The 17893-nt window shown below is 40.1% G+C and overlaps 1 pseudogene; it reads right to left on the bottom strand.

Annotated features, from left to right (window-relative positions):
- Positions 1-15861: 15861 nt before the first annotated feature.
- Positions 15862-16924, bottom strand: LOC149454044 (uncharacterized; annotated as a pseudogene).
- Between the last annotated feature and the right edge of the window lie 969 nt (positions 16925-17893).

Here is a 17893-nt window from a genome sequence, read left to right as displayed (position 1 = left end):
CAATGGAGCAAGCACAATATGCGTCAAAAAGGAGAGTAGCAGGCCTCAGACCTGTATGAAGGAAGACATAAATGTCAAATATATTGTACAATACATTCCTGTGCCGGCACAAGTGGTTGGGGCCCATTCATCTGTAATATAGATAGCTGTTTCCTAGAGCTCTTGGATGGGAATATGCCCCATTTATTTCCAGGATGGAAGAAAAGATGCACACAGCAGCACTCTGCTTGAAATGGTTTCTTCACCACTACATGTGGACTATACACCACTTTTTGTAGGAAAAAACAAGACACATCCCAAAGACTCTTCTGCCTGTTGAAATATATATGGTATATCTTGTTTCCTATACAAAGCACCATGATGTCCCCATCCTGTAGTGAAACAAACAATATGTGGGAAGTCACTGACAGAGCTCACACTCTATAGAAGATATATAGGTCATATAGATCACAGAGGACCATATAACTAATGTCCTGCAACAATCCACTCACCACCTGTGCTATGGATAACGGGAATGAAAGAGAAATCCTTCATATGTACTGCCATACAGGGCCAAGGCGGCCAAGGAACCACCGCTGACATCCGCCGATATACCGCGGGTTCCAGCCCCTTCTTGGCGCTTGTGCTGCTTAGGCTTGCCTCATGGCTTGTGAAGATGGCTTCCTCCTTATGGGTCAGCGTGCGTTCCACCTAGTGCGCATGACCGGAAGTGACGTATCTGACGTATGACGTCAACGCGTTTCGCCGATGGGCGTATCTCACTCAGCTTCGTCAGGACCAATGAAACAACCGCATTTCAATTTCCTATTTATAGTGGGTAAAGACCCACCCATTTATGCAAAAAGCCAACCTGCAGTTATTCCTAATGGAAGAAAGAAAGGGCTAAATACTTAGCACAGCTGCTGGTCATTATTGAATGAAATTACAAAACAGACATCCGGAGACAACAGAGAGGGGAGAGACTTTAGCAATTTTGACGATACATATATTGATCAAAAATTCATGAATTAAATATATTCGTCAACTAAAGCACCCATCACATTCTAACCAGAAGGTGGCGATATTAATCAGAGAATCAACAAGTCTATCCACTGAATCAAATTATCAGAGAAACCCCTCTGAATTACCATAATATACCACAAGATGGCAATATAACCCAAAAATTCTCATTAAGGGTCACTTCAACAGAAATACCCCAATTTTTAAATATCCATCCTATGGTATGATTATTATTAAAGAAAAAAGGTACAAAGAAAGAAAGAAGTTAGCTCAAAATACCGTCCTGATACATATGGTTTAGAGCTATATTTAAACTCATAACTTGAGATCTTCCATATTGTTTTAGTTGTTTCCATATACATACATACTTTTTAAGGATTTAAGTGACATATTAGTGAAAACAAAAATCCCACAAATTAACCACCACATGGCAATAATAAAGTACATGGCTCTAGCTATTTTTCCAAAAATACTTGGAGATCACATTCCACATTTAACCCCTTAGGGTGCAATGTATCAAGTTTATATATCCAATATTTTTCTTTTTTAAGCAGTTCTCTGTCAAAATCACCTCTCCTCTGTGGAAAGTGCAGTGCATAGAAACCTTTCACTTTCGTACCATCCAGTTTGCCTCCATGATATTTAACGTAATGTTGGGCAAGATTACTATCAGGTTCATTAGATCTAATATCTCTAAGATGTTCACCTATTCGTACTTTAAGTTGTCTTTTGGTCTTACCTACATACATCTTTTTACAGGGACAGGTTAAGATGTATAATACTCTTACTGTAGAGCAATTTATGAGACTCTGAATTTTATAATGAGTATTATTTCCTGAATCATGAAAGGAATCCGTACGATCCACATATTTGCAAATTTGACATTTTCCACATTTAAACATCCCTTTAGTACGTGATTTTAACCATGTTGTTTGTTTTAATGGTTGATAATCTGAGTGAATGAGAAGATCACCAAGATTTGGTGCTCTTCTCGCTACCATCTGGGGGCGTTCGCCTACAATCTTACTCAATCTGGGGCATTGAGTCAAAATCTTCCAATGTTTTTCTAATATCAATTTAACATCTTGCCATTGGGCTCCAAATTGGGTTATCATTCTAACAGGTTGATCACTCAACTTGGCCTTCACATCCTTTTTAGAGGATAATAAATCCTCGCGATCAGTTTGATATGCCCGTCTCCGAGCATTTCTAATTTGGGAATGGGAATATCCTCTTTCCCTAAATCTTCTATAGAGGTCCTGGGCCTCCATCCTAAAGTCATTGATATTTGAACAATTTCTCCGGCATCTCAAAAACTGTCCCACTGGAATCCCTGAAATCAGTGAACGCGGATGATAACTTCTTGCCTCTAATAGGGTGTTGGCGGCAGTGGGTTTTCTATATGTCTTTGTAAGAAGTCTTCCATTTTCAACTCTAATCTCCAGATCTAGGAAAGAGATACATCTTTCATCAAATATATATGTAAGTCCAATGTTAAAGGAGTTCTGATTGAGCTCTCCCAAAAACAATTTTAATTCCTCAGATGTTCCTCGCCATACAAGGAACACATCATCTATATATCTTAACCAGATCTGGACATTTGCAAGAAATCTTGATGATCTGAATACAACCCACTCCTCCCAAAACCCTAAATGGAGACATGCATAGGCCGGAGCCCACGGTGCTCCCATACTGGTACCCCTAGTCTGTTGATAAAAGGTATTATTAAATTGGAAAAAATTATGTTTTAATGCAAATTCCAATAGCTCACTGATAAACTCATTCTGTCCCCCCGACGTAGGATATGTTCTGTCAAGAAAATAAGAGACTGATCTCACACCACATTCATGTGGGATAGAGGTGTAAAGTGATTCCACATCTATTCCCACTAGAATGGCATCATCATTGATAATCATATTCTCAATTTTCGCCAACACATCTTTAGTATCCCTTACATAAGAGGGGAGATTAGGGACCATGTCTTTAAGAAACAAATCTATATATTTCCCTGTTTTATCTAGGGGGCCATTAATGGCTGAAACAATAGGTCTACCCGGAGGATTTTCCTGATTTTTGTGTATTTTGGGGATGATGTAGAAAGTAGGGTGATTAAATTCTTCAGTTCTCAAATACTCATATTCCTTTCTAGTTAACAGACCCGCTTCCTTTCCTAATGTTAAGATGGAATTTAGTTTTTTAGCCACCATATGAAAAGGATTCGTAGTCACTTTCCTATACGTGGATGAGTCACTCAATAGGCGTTACACTTCCCTAACATAGTTTTGTTCATTCAAAATCACTACATTACCCCCTTTATCACTTCTCTTAATAACAATATCCTTGGTCTCTTTTAGTTCTTTAAGGGCTTTCCTTTCTTTTTTGGTAAGGTTATCACCAATTGGCATTTTCCACTCAAGATTTTTCAAATCATCAGCAACAAAGTCTAGAAACGTTGATATCCTCATATTGGAACGAATTTTCGGCATTTTCGTTGATCTAATATTCAGATCAACCTTTCTAATTATATCACTACAATTATCAAGATCAGTATCACTTTCATCACCATCCTCATTTTCCTCTATGAGAGATATCAACATATCCAACATCTTGCGATCCTCCATGGACGAGTCAGAGGCCATATCCTCCAACATAGTGGGATTACCATATATCATTCTCAAGAACACCTTTCTTAAAAATAAGTTAACATCTTTAAACACCTCAAACTCGTCCATGGGGGTCACTGGTGAAAAGGACATACCTTTATTCAATAAAGAAATATGCTCTTTTTTGAGTGGAAAATTAGCCAAATTGATTACCTTTTTATCATGGATATTTTCTACTACTACCTCCTCTGACTTCTTGTTCTGCCCTTGTCCTCCTGATGTTTGTTTTTTAAGGATTCCTCTACTTTCTTTTTGGATCCTCTTCCCATCTGTAGTTGATTGGTACGAGGAAGTTCTCCATTTTGTTGGTCTAAAAAAGAAACAGATTTTCCAAGATTTTCAGAGTCACTTTCACTGGACATAGTTTCTCCCATTGATCTAGAGTGTGAGCGAAAAACTCTTCGTTTAGACCGACTTCTACTTCTTTTTGTAGTGAGATCAAATATCTCACCTGTTTCCCAGTCTTTTAAATCACGTCTAAATTTAGTTTGTTTAGTGGTTCTAAGATTTTTTTGTACTTTTTCAACTTCCTTTTTCAATTGCTCATTATATTTTTCAAAATTCTCCTGATTTTTAAAAGGGTCTAGTCCAGACACACTTTTATTAATGGCCTGATCCAATTCTTCAAGTTGTAATTTTTCCTCCTCTACAATGAGTTTCATACCATTAATTCCATGTTCTATGCACAGCATTTTCCATTTCTCCAAAAACCTTTCATTATGTAAATGTTCAGCTGGAACTACCTTGCTTCTCAAACCACGTGGGATGATGCTCTGTCTAATATAAGCTTCATATTCATTTGTGTGTAATAAAGCATAATTTTTGGAAATTATTCCCTTAGTGTCACGTTCTGTTCATTATGTAGCCGCTTTTTTGTGAATCTCTTTTCACAACCCCCCCTTTTTTGTATGCCTCTTTTGGCTACTGAATGGAGACCATACATTGGGTGACACGTTAATGTATTTAATAACCTCTTCAATAACTATCTTAGTATATTTGCCTTTTGGGTTCTTATGGACCTGTTCGTATAGAGGTTTTTTGACTTTATAAACTTGGTTTCCATCACCTCAGTTGATGAGTATTTTATTTTAAGACGTTTGGAGCGCCTTGAGTGAAGGGGCTTGTATTCATGGCATTCATACCAGGGGAGGAGGTGGAGTTGGAAATGCATCAGGCCTTTGTAGCAGGGGGCCCAAGTCTATCTACTGAAGATGAGGATATTAAGATTAAGTTTCGGGAACATAAAAAGCTTGTTATTAAACGTCTTAATCGGAAATGGGATGTATGTTTCCTGGAAGCTTATATTAGACAGAGCATCATCCCACGTGGTTTGAGAAGCAAGGTAGTTCCAGCTGAACATTTACATAATGAAAGGTTTTTGGAGAAATGGAAAATGCTGTGCATAGAACATGGAATTAATGGTATGAAACTCATTGTAGAGGAGGAAAAATTACAACTTGAAGAATTGGATCAGGCCATTAATAAAAGTGTGTCTGGACTAGACCCTTTTAAAAATCAGGAGAATTTTGAAAAATATAATGAGCAATTGAAAAAGGAAGTTGAAAAAGTACAAAAAAATCTTAGAACCACTAAACAAACTAAATTTAGACGTGATTTAAAAGACTGGGAAACAGGTGAGATATTTGATCTCACTACAAAAAGAAGTAGAAGTCGGTCTAAACGAAGAGTTTTTCGCTCACACTCTAGATCAATGGGAGAAACTATGTCCAGTGAAAGTGACTCTGAAAATCTTGGAAAATCTGTTTCTTTTTTAGACCAACAAAATGGAGAACTTCCTCGTACCAATCAACTACAGATGGGAAGAGGATCCAAAAAGAAAGTAGAGGAATCCTTAAAAAACAAACATCAGGAGGACAAGGGCAGAACAAGAAGTCAGAGGAGGTAGTAGTAGAAAATATCCATGATAAAAAGGTAATCAATTTGGCTAATTTTCCACTCAAAAAAGAGCATATTTCTTTACTGAATAAAGGTATGTCCTTTTCACCAGTGACCCCCATGGACGAGTTTGAGGTGTTTAAAGATGTTAACTTATTTTTAAGAAAGGTGTTCTTGAGAATGATATATGGTAATCCCACTATGTTGGAGGATATGGCCTCTGACTCGTCCATGGAGGATCGCAAGATGTTGGATATGTTGATATCTCTCATAGAGGAAAATGAGGATGGTGATGAAAGTGATACTGATCTTGATAATTGTAGTGATATAATTAGAAAGGTTGATCTGAATATTAGATCAACGAAAATGCCGAAAATTCATTCCAATATGAGGATATCAACGTTTCTAGACTTTGTTGCTGATGATTTGAAAAATCTTGAGTGGAAAATGCCAATTGGTGATAACCTTACCAAAAAAGAAAGGAAAGCCCTTAAAGAACTAAAATAGACCAAGGATATTGTTATTAAGAGAAGTGATAAAGGGGGTAATGTAGTGATTTTGAATGAACAAAACTATGTTAGGGAAGTGAAACGCCTATTGAGTGACTCATCCACGTATAGGAAAGTGACTACGAATCCTTTTCATATGGTGGCTAAAAAACTAAATTCCATCTTAACATTAGGAAAGGAAGCGGGTCTGTTAACTAGAAAGGAATATGAGTATTTGAGAACTGAAGAATTTAATCACCCTACTTTCTACATCATCCCCAAAATACACAAAAATCAGGAAAATCCTCCGGGTAGACCTATTGTTTCAGCCATTAATGGCCCCCTAGATAAAACAGGGAAATATATAGATTTGTTTCTTAAAGACATGGTCCCTAAACTCCCCTCTTATGTAAGGGATACTAAAGAAATGTTTTCGAAAATTGAGAATATGATTATCAATGATGATGCCATTCTAGTGGGAATAGATGTGGAATCACTTTACACCTCTATCCCACATGAATGTGGTGTGAGATCAGTCTCTTATTTTCTTGACAGAACATATCCTACGTCGGGGGGACAGAATGAGTTTATCAGTGAGCTATTGGAATTTGCATTAAAACATAATTTTTTCCAATTTAATAATACCTTTTATCAACAGACTAGGGGTACCAGTATGGGAGCACCGTGGGCTCCGGCCTATGCATGTCTCCATTTAGGGTTTTGGGAGGAGTGGGTTGTATTCAGATCATCAAGATTTCTTGCAAATGTCCAGATCTGGTTAAGATATATAGATGATGTGTTCCTTGTATGGCGAGGAACATCTGAGGAATTAAAATTGTTTTTGGGAGAGCTCAATCAGAACTCCTTTAACATTGGACTTACATATATATTTGATGAAAGATGTATCTCTTTCCTAGATCTGGAGATTAGAGTTGAAAATGGAAGACTTCTTACAAAGACATATAGAAAACCCACTGCCGCCAACACCCTATTAGAGGCAAGAAGTTATCATCCGCGTTCACTGATTTCAGGGATTCCAGTGGGACAGTTTTTGAGATGCCGGAGAAATTGTTCAAATATCAATGACTTTAGGATGGAGGCCCAGGACCTCTATAGAAGATTTAGGGAAAGAGGATATTCCCATTCCCAAATTAGAAATGCTCGGAGACGGGCATATCAAACTGATCGCGAGGATTTATTATCCTCTAAAAAGGATGTGAAGGCCAAGTTGAGTGATCAACCTGTTAGAATGATAACCCAATTTGGAGCCCAATGGCAAGATGTTAAATTGATATTAGAAAAACATTGGAAGATTTTGACTCAATGCCCCAGATTGAGTAAGATTGTAGGCGAACGCCCCCAGATGGTAGCGAGAAGAGCACCAAATCTTGGTGATCTTCTCATTCACTCAGATTATCAACCATTAAAACAAACAACATGGTTAAAATCACGTACTAAAGGGATGTTTAAATGTGGAAAATGTCAAATTTGCAAATATGTGGATCGTACGGATTCCTTTCATGATTCAGGAAATAATACTCATTATAAAATTCAGAGTCTCATAAATTGCTCTACAGTAAGAGTATTATACATCTTAACCTGTCCCTGTAAAAAGATGTATGTAGGTAAGACCAAAAGACAACTTAAAGTACGAATAGGTGAACATCTTAGAGATATTAGATCTAATGAACCTGATAGTAATCTTGCCCAACATTACGTTAAATATCATGGAGGCAAACTGGATGGTACGAAAGTGAAAGGTTTCTATGCACTGCACTTTCCACAGAGGAGAGGTGATTTTGACAGAGAACTGCTTAAAAAAGAAAAATATTCGATATATAAACTTGATACATTGCACCCTAAGGGGTTAAATGTGGAATGTGATCTCCAAGTATTTTTGGAAAAATAGCTAGAGCCATGTACTTTATTATTGCCATGTGGTGGTTAATTTGTGGGATTTTTGTTTTCACTAATATGTCACTTAAATCCTTAAAAAGTATGTATGTATATGGAAACAACTAAAACAATATGGAAGATCTCAAGTTATGAGTTTAAATATAGCTCTAAACCATATGTATCAGGACGGTATTTTGAGCTAACTTCTTTCTTTCTTTGTACCTTTTTTCTTTAATAATAATCATACCATAGGATGGATATTTAAAAATTGGGGTATTTCTGTTGAAGTGACCCTTAATGAGAATTTTTGGGTTATATTGCCATCTTGTGGTATATTATGGTAATTCAGAGGGGTTTCTCTGATAATTTGATTCAGTGGATAGACTTGTTGATTCTCTGATTAATATCGCCACCTTCTGGTTAGAATGTGATTAGTGCTTTAGTTGACGAATATATTTAATTCATGAATTTTTGATCAATATATGTATCGTCAAAATTGCTAAAGTCTCTCCCCTCTCTGTTGTCTCCGGATGTCTGTTTTGTAATTTCATTCAATAATGACCAGCAGCTGTGCTAAGTATTTAGCCCTTTCTTTCTTCCATTAGGAATAACTGCAGGTTGGCTTTTTGCATAAATGGGTGGGTCTTTACCCACTATAAATAGGAAATTGAAATGCGGTTGTTTCATTGGTCCTGACGAAGCTGAGTGAGATACGCCCATCGGCGAAACGCGTTGACGTCATACGTCAGATACGTCACTTCCGGTCATGCGCACTAGGTGGAACGCACGCTGACCCATAAGGAGGAAGCCATCTTCACAAGCCATGAGGCAAGCCTAAGCAGCACAAGCGCCAAGAAGGGGCTGGAACCCGCGGTATATCGGCGGATGTCAGCGGTGGTTCCTTGGCCGCCTTGGCCCTGTATGGCAGTACCTATGAAGGATTTCTCTTTCATTCCCGTTATCCATAGCACAGGTGGTGAGTGGATTGTTGCAGGACATTAGTTATATGGTCCTCTGTGATCTATATGACCTATATATCTTCTATAGAGTGTGAGCTCTGTCAGTGACTTCCCACATATTGTTTGTTTCACTACAGGATGGGGACATCATGGTGCTTTGTATAGGAAACAAGATATACCATATATATTTCAACAGGCAGAAGAGTCTTTGGGATGTGTCTTGTTTTTTCCTACAAAAAGTGGTGTATAGTCCACATGTAGTGGTGAAGAAACCATTTCAAGCAGAGTGCTGCTGTGTGCATCTTTTCTTCCATCCTGGAAATAAATGGGGCATATTCCCATCCAAGAGCTCTAGGAAACAGCTATCTATATTACAGATGAATGGGCCCCAACCACTTGTGCCGGCACAGGAATGTATTGTACAATATATTTGACATTTATGTCTTCCTTCATACAGGTCTGAGGCCTGCTACTCTCCTTTTTGACGCATATTGTGCTTGCTCCATTGCATACATGTGATATATTTACAGCATAATTTTTTGGATTTCTTAATAGGGATTTGCCATTATGGTTACTGTTTAATCCCTTATATCCTCTATCATGGTATGCCCATGGCATAATTTTTGGATACACCTCCCTAGGGAAGTGTTCACCTGTGTGTTTGTGTTGCAGGGACACTAGACTCTTGTAGCCATTTTCCCTGCTACACATACATTTAGACCGGTTTTTGTGTCATTTTAAATGGTTTTAGGTCTGTGTGTATTGTCTCATACTGAGGTGATGGTAAACCAGGGCAAATGCCCATATGTCATATTCATTTGTGTGTAATAAAGCATAATTTTTGGAAATTATTCCCTTAGTGTCACGTTCTGTTCATTATGTAGCCGCTTTTTTGTGAATCTCTTTTCACAACCCCCCCTTTTTTGTATGCCTCTTTTGGCTACTGAATGGAGACCATACATTGGGTGACACGTTAATGTATTTAATAACCTCTTCAATAACTATCTTAGTATAATATGCAGCATGCACTGACACGTAGGGGCATTTCTATGCACCAACGTGCATCGGCACGCATGTTCTGTCTTGGCATCAGTTGTACTTGTGGCGAGATTCATTTAGACTTAGCCTTAACAGATAGTTTACTCAATGAATAACAACTTCAGAGGTATTTTCCAATGCTTCTTTATACTTCAAGGTAACAAAGGTGTGAACATAAAGGTGTTTTCATAGGTAAATTTCCAGTAATGTACATAGCCTCCTCACTCTACAGCATCTTGATAACCACTAAACTAAAATGGAGTTACACCAGGAAATGAAGGTGGAAGCAACCAACTAGTCAGAAACAGCAGGGGTGTGTGGATGATACCAAATAACATTATAACATAACATGTAAATAACAACAGCTAAACAGTAAAGCTGCGTGGCAGCACACTCCCCGTCTGGTATTGAGAGATACCACTACACAATTATTTTCTTCCTTATAAAATACTATTAACATTGCATACAGTAAAATACTATCTAACCTTCTCAAATCTGCAAGTTAGCTATATTAGAGGTCTTAAGTGACTCCCTCACATAACACTGAATCAGAATTACTAGAAGCAGGCATAATTAGGACAATCTCAGTGACTGGTCTGAGGAAGGTTTTTGAGTCTCCGTCCTTAACGATCCTGACTTCCACACTTCGAACTCTTCCATCATCACTGGCAATGGCTTTTGTAATAAGTCCAACTGGCCACTGGATCCGGTGAGTTTGCTGGTCTTTTAGCAGGACTAGGTCCCCTTCCTTTAAGTTGGGCTTCTGGGTTTGCCACTTTTTACGTCCTTGAAGGAGTGTGAGGTATTCCTTCCTCCATCTGTCCCAGAAACGATCTGCAAGGTATTGAGCGTATCTCCACTGACGTTTATATACGTCCTTTTCATCGAAAATACCTTTTGGCGCTTGAATCTGTCCAATCTTCCTGCTCAATAATGTAGCTGGAGTTAAGATAGTCAGAAATTCTGGGTCTGTAGATACGGCAGTCAATGGTCTTGAGTTGATTATTGCTGTGACCTCAGCAAGGAATGTGGTGAGCACCTCATGGGTAAGGCGTGAAGAACTTACGTCAAGCAACATTGAGTCCAGTATGCGCCTTGCCATCCCAATCATGCGTTCCCATGCTCCGCCCATGTGCGAAGAGTGTGGTGGGTTGAATTTCCATACGCAGCCTTGATCACTCAAATAATTTCCAACTTGTTGTTGGTCTATCTGTAACTCTCTGCAAGCACCAATGAAATTAGTTCCACAATCTGATCTCAACAACTTCACAGGACCTCTTAGAGCAATAATTCTCCTTAGAGCGTTGATAAAACTTGAAGTGTCCATTGACTCAATCACTTCGATATGTACAGCTCTTATACTTAAGCAAGTGAACATTACAGCCCATCTTTTGCTGTTGACTTCACCACCAGGAGTTCTTCTAGCCATTAATATCCATGGTCCAAACACATCGATTCCAACATATGTAAAGGGTGCATCTTCACTCAGTCTGTCTGCGGGTAGGTCAGCCATCTGTTGATACTGCTGTCTACCTCTCAACTTCTGACATTTGACACAGTTATGAATAATCGTGGCTATTTGTCTTTTCACTCCAATTATCCAGAACCCTGCAACTCTGATGGCACCTTCGGTATAGTGTCTTCCTTGATGTCTGACTCTCTCATGGTAATGCCGGATAATCAAGGTTGCCAAATGGTGGTTTCTTGGTACTATCAAAGGGTTCTGTTCCCTTCTTAGCAGGTTTGACTTATTCAGCCGTCCCCCAACTCTAAGCATGTCTTCATTGTCAATTATTGGGTTCAGTTTGAATAGTGGGCTACCCTTTGAGACTGGTCTATTGCCTCTCAAACACTTAATCTCTTCTGCAAAGACTTCTTCTTGCACACGACGTATGATGAATAACTCTGCCTTCTCATACTCTAACGCATTGGGTGACTCCTTGCAAGTGTGCCATCCATGACAAGACGATGTCTGGTTGGACTTGCAGAAAATCTGTGCAATATGACTCAATCTTGCTATAGTCTTCACCAGTCTTTTCCAAGAAGAGAAACGTTCAAAACGTCTTACCTCCAAGTTTCTTCTTGAGCAAATGTTAGAACTCAATGTTATAACTTCAGGGCGGATTTCTTGATCAGTGTCTGGATCCACCAGGTAGAAATCGATATCTTCTTCTGAGTTTGTAGAAGACTGATCTGTTAAAAACTTGGGTCCTGTAAACCAAATGGTTTGCGTGAGGACAACTGCTGGCACTGACCTCGTGGCAATGTCGGCGGGATTCAAACCAGTCGGGACATAGTTCCATTGTTCAGGTCTACTGACTTTTCTTATTCGTTCTACCCTGTTAGCCACGTACACATAGAACCTTCTTACACTGTTGCATATGTAGCCAAGTACGACCTTGCTGTCAGTATAGTACTTAACCTGATCAATTTCAGTGTCCATTTCATTTTGCAGGAATTCTGCAACTTCGACAGCTAGGGTTGCTCCACACAATTCTAATCTTGGAATAGTGTGAGCCGGTGTTGGAGCTAACTTGGCTCTTCCTAGAAGAAACCCGACATGGGATCTCCCGGAGGAATCTATGATCTTGAGATAAGCCACGGCCGCTATAGCCTCGGTGGACGCATCACAAAAGATATGGAGCTCTTTCCTCTGACTTTTTGAAGTTGAAGTAGGTGAATAGCAGCGTGGGATATTAAGTTCTTCCAATACTTTCAAGGAGTCTCTCCATTTCTCCCATTTAGGTAGTAGGTCTACTGGTAGAGGGGCATCCCAATCTGTCACTCTCTCAGTAAGCTGACGAAGTATGGATCTCCCTTGGACGGTAACTGGAGTCACGAAGCCTAGGGGATCGTAAAGGCTATTGACAGTTGACAGGATTCCTCGTCTGGTGAATGGCTTCTTGGTGTCAGAGACCTGAAAGGTGAATGCATCTGAAGTTACATTCCAGAGAAGACCGAGACTCCTTTGCGTGGGTAGGGCATCTACTCCCAAATCCAAATCCTTCAAATCTTTAGCATGATCTTCCGGATTAAAAGCCTTCATTACTTCACTGCTATTAGATGCGATCTTATGAAGCCTTAAGTTAGCAGTCAACAGGAGCTGTTGAGTTCTTTTTATCAGATTGATGGCTTCTTCAGGTGTTGGGAAGGATTTCAGACCATCATCTACATAGAAATCTCTCTCAATGAATTGCCTGGTGGCAAATCCAAATTCCTTTTCACCTTCCTGTGCTGTTCTTCTCAGTCCATAAGTTGCCACGGCAGGAGATGGACTATTGCCAAAGACATGGACTCTCATGCGATAATCTATCACCTGATCCTTAATGTCATTGTTGCGGTGCCACAAGAATCTGAGATAATTTCTGTGGTCTTCTTTGACTACGAAACAGTGGAACATCTGTTGGATGTCAGCTGTCACAGCAATGGGTTCCTTCCTGAACCGTATCAACACGCCTACAAGGTTGTTCGTTAGATTTGGACCTGTTAGAAGAACGTTGTTTAAAGAAGTTCCTTTGAACTGAGCGCTTGAGTCGAAGACGATTCTGATTTGCTCTGGTTTACGAGGATGGTAGACTCCAAAGGATGGAAGGTACCAGCATTCTTCGCCTTCTACAAGATCTGGTGCTGGCTCGGCATGATGGTTATCTAGAATCTTCTGCATGAATGCTAGAAAGTGATCTTGCATCTCAGGTTTGTTGCGTAGAGTTCTCTTAAGTGCAGCAAATCTGGCTAAAGCTTGTTCTCGATTGTTAGGGAGAGTAAGCCTTGGTACACAAAAAGGTAATGGAGCTACCCAACTGTTGGAGTTGTCCTTGAAGAACTCTTCATTCATAATCTTGATGAACTCCTTGTCTTCGACCGAAGGAGCAATCTTGTTGTCATCACAAGTAGTCTGGTACACTGCATCACCAAGATCCTTGTGAGAAGTGAGCTTGCAAGTAATGCCTTGGAGTACTTGATATGGAACTTCAGGACTGAAATCAAGTCTTTCCTTCACATAATAGTGCAATGGACATTTCATCGATCGATAGGTGTATGATCCCTCCACATTAGTTTTGTAAGAAGCTACATCCAAGAGTTTGTGAGATCAATCTAAACAAACTTCTCCTATTATCACCCATCCAAGATCAAGTTTCTGGGCATAAGGAGCATCATCTGGACCGTTGCATAACTCTCTTATTTTATGAACTCTAGGAATGTCTCTCCCTAGAAGAATCAAGATCTTCGCATCCTTGCTAAGTGTAGGAATGCATTTAGCAATGTGGCTCAAATGAGGGTGATGATGTGCAACCTCAGGTGTGGGGATCTCTTCTCTGTTGTTCGGTAGTTGATTACATTCGATTAGAGTAGGAAGAGGAAACTCTATGTTCTCATATTCTGATGCCACTATAAAGCCATGGGCCCTTCTTCCAGAAGTATTGACCCTTCCTGCGCATGTCTGCAAGGTATAGGACCAGGCCTCTCCATGAATGTTGAATAAGTCAAAGAATTCTGTACTTGCCAACGAGCGATTGCTCTGATCGTCTAGTATGGCATACATTTTTATGGCATTTTGTGGACATCCTTCAGGAAAAACCCTTACAAGACATATCTTGCTGCAAGACTTGCTATGAAGCCCTTCTCCACACACCTCTGTACATCTTGTGGTTACGGGGTCAGCATGTTGCTCAGTTCTCTCCCCGCCATCATCTGAGGTGGTCTTGGGGTTGCTGCCGGGTGAAGGTTTCCTTTTGAACAGGTCTGCATGGAGTGCGTCCACATGCCTCGCACTGTTGCACAGGGAACATCTGATGGCGATCTTACAGTCTCTAGCGAAATGATCGGAGGATGCACAACACTTAAAACAGATATTATGTTCTTTGAGAAATGTCTTGCGTTCTTCAATAGGCTTGTCCTTAAATGCACGACATTTGGAGAGAGAATGTGGTGCATTATGAATGGGACACTGTTGATCAAGATTACTTGCCTTGGTATCTTGTAATTTAGTGTCTGTAGCCAAGACGTTGGACGTGATAGCGGTCTTCCTCACGGCAATAGGATGCCTTAAGTCCCTGAATTTACTGTTGGTGGCAATACCCTTTGAAGTAGTTAAAGGAAAGATGGTTGTATCTGGATACAGGAAGCTTGGGTCATTCTTGGTTCTTGCGATCTTCCTGACGAACTCTGCAAAATAGGAAAAGGGGGGAAAAGAAACATGGTGTTCATATTTATACTTTGATCCTACGCTAGTCCACTTTCCCTGGAGATGACTAGGCAACTTTGCTACAATAGGATTTACACCCTGAGCAGTGTCTAAATAGCTAAGACCTGGCAAACTAGGATCTGACTTAGCAATTTCAAGTTCATGAAGGAGGTCACCTAACTCTCTAAGCCTATGATTGTCCTTAACAGAAATCTTAGGAAAGTCCTTTAGTCTCTGGAATAAGGCAGATTCAATGACTTCGGGGCTCCCATAGTCTTGTTCCAGACGTTCCCAGGCAGCATTGAGGCCTGCTTCAAAGTTGTAAATGTAGACGGATTTAAGTCTCTTTACTTGTTCTGAAGATTGACGCCCCAACCACCTTATTAGTAAGTCAAGTTCTGCTTGAGGTTCAATATCCAAGTTCTTGGTTACCGCCTTAAATGTAGATCTCCAACTCCTATAGTTCTCTGGGTGGTCGTCGAATCTAGACAGTCCAGTAGTAATTAACTCTCGCCGAATCATGTACTTGCTGAACTCTGCAATATCAACCCTTTCAGTTTTTACATCCACAGGTGATACTGATGGTGCACCATCTTGAATCATGGTTGGTATCTGATGCTGGCCGATAGGTGGAGAGAAAGGTATTGCATATGGGTTCAATCCAGGTAAGGGTCTGGTGTCTGAAGATCTCTGTGCGTTTGAAGTTGAAGTTAACTGTATTAAAGGAGGTATAGAGTTCACTCTGTAGTCTTCTGTTGTGCCCTTGTAATCTCTATTCACATATGTTTGTAGTGGCACATGAGCTGGATAGTTTGGTACACTTAATTTTGTGGCACGCGGTAGTTGTGGAGTGTCTCTGTTGGAAGGTGCGTCTGGTTGATCAGCTTGCTTTGACGACATGTTGCCTTCTGATTGACTTGCTGGATGATTATGGGAAGAATCTCCAACTGTAGGTGGAACTGTATCGTCGTGGTTCTGGGTTAAGACAAACTGTAGGGTCCTTTCAACAGGGTCTTGACAAGCAGCCAAGCTGGGACAATATGCTCCTTCTTCTTCTAAAAGGGCTTGTTCCAAGACGGATAATTCTGCTAAGGCTACTTCCTTTTCTCTATTCTTCTGAAGGATTTCTAGCTGGGCCTCTGATTCTGCTTGTATTCGTTTAGCTTCTGCCTTGAAGGCTGCTTCTCTTTCAGAAAAGGTGACTTGAACCTGGGCTACTGCAACCTTTTGGCGAGCTTTGAGTATTTGGTCGCTCAATGTTGACCTTACAGAGCAGGACCGCAATGACTTAGAAGATGATTTATGATATGAGCGGGCAAATCTATTTGATTTTCCTGAGTGTCTGGAAGAAGCAGATATACAGGATGTAGTTTCATGTAGTTGTGCTAATCTACCCTCTATCTGTGTCTTTGCTTCAATATAAGTGATATGTCTCTGCTTGTCAGTAGCAATAAAGTTCTTTAATTCTATTGAAGCTTCCTCTACATTGGAATGTGACAAAAGGGAAGAGTACTTTTCAGAAAGTCTTTTATAATTCTCAAATGCCTTCTTAACTCTTGAGAGGGCAGTGTTCAATTGCTCAGAATTGTTGCTAGTTTCATTACTGGCTGTTATACAACTTAAAGTTTTCTCCCATAATGCAGTCAGGTTACTGTATGTCTCTTCCTTACTTGCATCATAAGCCTCCCTTGCCTTCAAAGATGGATGAGGGGCTCTAACAGGACGAACAGAATGCAGCATGGTGTCTGTTGTATCTTGATTACATGCAGGTGGCTCATAAGTGGGATCTCTGTCAGACATAATGACAAGTGCTGTAGTTTTAGTGTCTTGTTGGAAATCTGCAGAAGCTCAGCTCTGTAAGTAGTTACTTTTATTTGCAAGCAGGCTGAGCTGGGGAGCTGAATGTCTATTGCAATGAGGCAGCTAGAGCAGCAGCCTGGCTCACACTGAATGCTTCACTCAGTGCACAGACAAGATTACTGTTCTTCATACAGGAGAATGGTTATTCACAGTTCTGAAGCTGCAGAGATGGCTGTGTGATGAATTCTCATGGAGATTTATTGGAAATTTACTGTTCTGTCTTGGCATCGGTTGTACTTGTGGCGAGATTCATTTAGACCCAGTCTGTCAGAATGTGTGCAGCAAGTTGAATGATCGCCTTAACAGATAGTTTACTCAATGAATAACAACTTCAGAGGTATTTTCCAATGCTTCTTTATACTTCAAGGTAACAAAGGTGTGAACATAAAGGTGTTTTCATAGGTAAATTTCCAGTAATGTACATAGCCTCCTCACTCTACAGCATCTTGATAACCACTAAACTAAAATGGAGTTACACCAGGAAATGAAGGTGGAAGCAACCAACTAGTCAGAAACAGCAGGGGTGTGTGGATGATACCAAATAACATTATAACATAACATGTAAATAACAACAGCTAAACAGTAAAGCTGCGTGGCAGCACAACGCATGTCTTTCCACATTGGCGCCAAGCTGCCTATTTAAAAGAGACTCTACTGTGTACTAATCACTGGATGTTCTTCAGCGCCCTGTGATCCGTGTTCCCCTGTTCCTGTTTGTACTGACTGATATTCCATTGCTGACCTGGCTTGTTCCTGACCTTGCTCTGCTGATTTTGGATTCTGACCTCGGCTTGCCTTAGACTACTCTCTGCCTGATCTCCTGGTGCTGACCTCGGCTTGCTTCTGACTATTCTCTGCCTGAGTTCCTGGTGCTGACCTCAGGTTGTTTCTGACTATTCTCTACCTGAT

Source organism: Staurois parvus, unplaced genomic scaffold, assembly GCF_062004578.1.
Source record: "Staurois parvus isolate SC_StPar_1 unplaced genomic scaffold, SC_StPar_1.0 ptg000439l, whole genome shotgun sequence".
NCBI lineage: Eukaryota > Metazoa > Chordata > Amphibia > Anura > Ranidae > Staurois > Staurois parvus.
This window is presented reverse-complemented; position numbering and strand designations above follow the sequence as displayed.